This window comes from Schistocerca gregaria, unplaced genomic scaffold (assembly GCF_023897955.1).
Source record: "Schistocerca gregaria isolate iqSchGreg1 unplaced genomic scaffold, iqSchGreg1.2 ptg000921l, whole genome shotgun sequence".
Classification (NCBI taxonomy): domain Eukaryota; kingdom Metazoa; phylum Arthropoda; class Insecta; order Orthoptera; family Acrididae; genus Schistocerca; species Schistocerca gregaria.
Genome location: NW_026062278.1, coordinates 40,001 through 45,000, shown reverse-complemented (window position 1 = coordinate 45,000; position 5,000 = coordinate 40,001). Strand labels below are relative to the sequence as shown.

At 52.4% G+C, this 5,000-nt stretch overlaps 1 non-coding gene across 1 annotated transcript in view; it reads right to left on the bottom strand.

Annotated features, from left to right (window-relative positions):
• LOC126325402 (small subunit ribosomal RNA) overlaps positions 1-1,014 on the bottom strand; it is a 1,892-nt gene extending 878 nt beyond the window's left edge. Inside the window, exon 1 of the ribosomal RNA XR_007560085.1 lies at positions 1-1,014. This exon is cut by the window's left edge and continues 878 nt beyond it. This is a non-coding gene — a ribosomal RNA (small subunit ribosomal RNA).
• Between the last annotated feature and the right edge of the window lie 3,986 nt (positions 1,015-5,000).

Below are 5,000 nucleotides of genomic sequence, written 5' to 3'. Positions count from 1 at the left end.
TGTTCGTCTTGCGACGATCCAAGAATTTCACCTCTAACGTCGCAATACGAATGCCCCCGCCTGTCCCTATTAATCATTACCTCGGGTTCCGAAAACCAACAAAATAGAACCGAGGTCCTATTCCATTATTCCATGCACACAGTATTCAGGCGGGCTTGCCTGCTTTAAGCACTCTAATTTGTTCAAAGTAAACGTGCCGGCCCACCGAGACACTCAACAAAGAGCACCCTGGTAGGATTTAAACGGGGTCCGCCTCGGGACGCGAAAGCACCCCTTCGGCTCGCCCCACCGGCAGGACGTCCCACGATACATGCCAGTTAAACACCGACGGGCGGTGAACCAACAGCGTGGGACACAAATCCAACTACGAGCTTTTTAACCGCAACAACTTTAATATACGCTATTGGAGCTGGAATTACCGCGGCTGCTGGCACCAGACTTGCCCTCCAATAGATACTCGTTAAAGGATTTAAAGTGTACTCATTCCGATTACGGGGCCTCGGATGAGTCCCGTATCGTTATTTTTCGTCACTACCTCCCCGTGCCGGGAGTGGGTAATTTGCGCGCCTGCTGCCTTCCTTGGATGTGGTAGCCGTTTCTCAGGCTCCCTCTCCGGAATCGAACCCTGAATCCCCGTTACCCGTTACAACCATGGTAGGCGCAGAACCTACCATCGACAGTTGATAAGGCAGACATTTGAAAGATGCGTCGCCGGTACGAGGACCGTGCGATCAGCCCAAAGTTATTCAGAGTCACCAAGGCAAACGGACCAGACAAGCCAATCCGATTGGTTTTGATCTAATAAAAGCGTCCCTTCCATCTCTGGTCGGGACTCTGTTTGCATGTATTAGCTCTAGAATTACCACAGTTATCCAAGTAACGTGGGTACGATCTAAGGAACCATAACTGATTTAATGAGCCATTCGCGGTTTCACCTTAATGCGGCTTGTACTGAGACATGCATGGCTTAATCTTTGAGACAAGCATATGACTACTGGCAGGATCAACCAGGGAGCTGCGTCAACTAGAGCTGAGCAGCCGGCCGCCCGGGAGTGTGTCCCGGGGGCCCCGCGCGAACACGCAAGCGTCCGCTCAATTATTCTGCAAACAGGAGGAGGCCGAGCTCCCCTGCACGATACACCTCGAAACCCTCTCAGGTCCCGGCGGCGCGCAGCGCCGTCCTAGGTACTTGGTCGGTTTCGAGAGAGGCGCAATCGCCCGGAGTTAGGCGAGTAGACGGTTTTAGTGCGAACACCCTTGCTCCCAACTGAGCTTGCCGCTGCCGACAGAGGCCCGGGAGCGTGCTGTCGTGGCATTGCCGGCGGGAGACAACACGCGCCACCTATGGTGACCGGCAGCTCCAACGCCAGCGCCACACAAGGGCAAAGCCCCACTTGGGTGCAGAAGCGAACTCTCCCAGCACAGCGCACGCGCCAACACGTCCGCACAACTGCGATACAAACCACCTGCGAGAACCGCTGGGGCGACCGAGCAGCAGACGGCGTCGCGGCGCCGAGTGCCAGGCGGCGGCGCATCCTCAACGCACACAGTCCCTCAATCAGACCAGCACACTGCAGATGTCCACCCGCGCTTCGCACCGGGCTCGGCTGAACCAACTTTGGCCGCCAGGCGCCGCGTGCAGGGTGCGCCGCAGCGTAGCTGCGCCCGCCTGCCGAGCCCGTCGGCTGGCGCTCCTGCCACTCGGCGCCCCCCACCAGCCGCCTGTTGCGCGTGCGCCCACGCAGCGCGCGGCCAACCACGCCGGGCGGCCCCCCTTCACCGGCCGGGAACAGTCCCACCAAGCCACCGCCGCGTATCGCTTCATACCCACATGGGCCTAGTCACGTGTGTGGATGTGGCGGGTACCGCTGAAACAACCGGTTAATAGCTGTACCGATCGTCGCCATCACAGATTCACCTCCAGCGTGAACAACCGCTCAACAACGGATTTCCAGTTCATTTGCGTATCTTGGGCAGTAAACGTAGATGTCCACCTACATTTGCGAATTCAACAATTCTTGCATGCCAGGATGTCATGTGTCACGACACGCTACATCAGACCACATACACACTGCGACATGTGCAGAAGAGAACACGTGGAAGGTGGCCCGCGCACGTATGCGATGTCCCTTCGCGATCCACTGTCAACCGGCATCTGCGGCATGTCCCAGATATGGAACGCGGTCCACCAGGGGTAGCACTTTGTGTGAGGCAATACGACAAAGTCGGAATACACGCGTCACTACATCACACGGCTCACGCTGACCTGACCTGACTCACCGCACCACCACCCCCAGCGACCCAGGGTGACATACAATGCGTTCGTACGTTCCTCCCACACGCCTCTACGGCGTACCACAGTGCAACCTAGCTGTTATTGGGAGACGAGACAAGTAGCATCGAGCACAACATATGGAAATTGAGATTCGACACCGTTGGGCACAGCCAGCGTACGGTCACACGTATCACACTACTTCACTCTGTACGTAACTACCGATGATCGGTACAGCGTGTGGGTTACGCGTACGACATCAGCGGACAATGGACACAGACCATACCACGACGTACACTGAGGGCGTCGACATCTGAACGCAACTGAACAGCTGCGAGGCTCATTTAACACTCAAACGCCAGACCGACCAGCTTGAGAGGACGGAGACACAAAGAGAGGGGCAGAGGGGGGGGGGGGGGGGCGATATAGTCCTATTGCAGTACAATTGACAGTGGATAGCGGGAATATGTGGAAAGTAAGCAACACTCGCAAGACATCTACATGAGGATAACAACGACACCAGAGATTCCGAGCAGTGAACTATGTTAGGCAAAGGGACAACGTGGGTTAGGTTAAGGGACAACGTGGGTTAGGTTAAGGGACAACGTGGGTTAGGTTAAGGGACAACGTGGGTTAGGTTAAGGGACAACGTGGGTTAGGTTAAGGGACAACGTGGTTAGGTTAAGGGACAACGTGGGTTAGGTTAAGGGACAACGTGGGTTAGGTTAAGGGACAACGTGGGTTAGGTTAAGGGACAACGTGGGTTAGGTTAAGGGACAACGTGGGTTAGGTTAAGGGACAACGTGGGTTAGGTTAAGGGACAACGTGGGGTTAGGTTAAGGGACAACGTGGGTTAGGTTAAGGGACAACGTGGGTTAGGTTAAGGGACAACGTGGGTTAGGTTAAGGGACAACGTGGGTTAGGTTAAGGGACAACGTGGGTTAGGTTAAGGGACAACGTGGGTTAGGTTAAGGGACAACGTGGGTTAGGTTAAGGGGACAACGTGGGTTACGTTAAGGGACAACGTGGGTTACGTAAGGGACAACGTGGGTTACGTTAAGGGACAACGTGGGTTACGTTAAGGGACAACGTGGGTTACGTTAAGGGACAACGTGGGTTACGTTAAGGGACAACGTGGGTTAGGTTAAGGGACAACGTGGGTTAGGTTAAGGGACACGTGGGTTAGGTTAAGGGACAACGTGGGTTAGGTTAAGGGGACAACGTGGTTAGACACGGGGTTAGGTTAAGGGACAACGTGGGTTAGGTTAAGGGACAACGTGGGTTAGGTTAAGGGACAACGTGGGTTAGGTTAAGGGACAACGTGGGTTAGGTTAAGGGACAACGTGGGTTAGGTTAAGGGACAACGTGGGTTAGGTTAAGGGACAACGTGGGTTAGGTTAAGGGAACACCGCGATCTAGTGTGGGTTAGGTTAAGGGACAACGTGGGTTAGGTTAAGGGACAACGTGGGTTAGGTTAAGGGACAACGTGGGTTAGGTTAAGGGACAACGTGGGTTACGTTAAGGGACAACGTGGGTTACGTTAAGGGACAACGTGGGTTACGTTAAGGGACAACGTGGGTTACGTTAAGGGACAACGTGGGTTACGTTAAGGGACAACGTGGGTTACGTTAAGGGACAACGTGGGTTAGGTTAAGGGACAACGTGGGTTAGGTTAAGGGACAACGTGGGTTAGGTTAAGGGACAACGTGGGTTAGGTTAAGGGACAACGTGGGTTAGGTTAAGGGACAACGTGGGTTAGGTTAAGGGACAACGTGGGTTAGGTTAAGGGACAACGTGGGTTAGGTTAAGGGACAAATTGAGTTAGGTTAAGGGACAAATTGAGTTAGGTTAAGGGACAAATTGAGTTAGGTTAAGGGACAAATTGAGTTAGGTTAAGGGACAAATTGAGTTAGGTTAAGGGACAAATTGAGTTAGGTTAAGGGACAAATTGAGTTAGGTTAAGGGACAAATTGAGTTAGGTTAAGGGACAAATTGAGTTAGGTTAAGGGACAAATTGAGTTAGGTTAAGGGACAAATTGAGTTAGGTTAAGGGACAAATTGAGTTAGGTTAAGGGACAAATTGAGTTAGGTTAAGGGACAAATTGAGTTAGGTTAAGGGACAAATTGAGTTAGGTTAAGGGATAATCTGGTACAACCACAGTTAGGTTAAGCGATAATCTGGTACAGCCACAGTTAGGTTAAGCGATAATCTGGTACAGCCACAGTTAGGTTAAGCGATAATCTGGTACAGCCACAGTTAGGTTAAGCGATAATCTGGTACAGCCACAGTTAGGTTAAGCGATAATCTGGTACAGCCACAGTTAGGTTAAGCGATAATCTGGTACAGCCACAGTTAGGTTAAGCGATAATCTGGTACAGCCACAGTTAGGTTAAGCGATAATCTGGTACAGCCACAGTTAGGTTAAGCGATAATCTGGTACAGCCACAGTTAGGTTAAGCGATAATCTGGTACAGCCACAGTTAGGTTAAGCGATAATCTGGTACAGCCACAGTTAGGTTAAGCGATAATCTGGTACAGCCACAGTTAGGTTAAGCGATAATCTGGTACAGCCACAGTTAGGTTAAGCGATAAAGTTGGTTAAATTCGGTATTGTGTGGGAAGGGGGCAGAGAGAGAGTGGGGGGGGGGGGTGGATAGTTGTGGCAGTACGCGGATGCCTGAGTCACCGTCAGATATGTCACGTCGGTTCGATGCTTGTAGCAAGAGG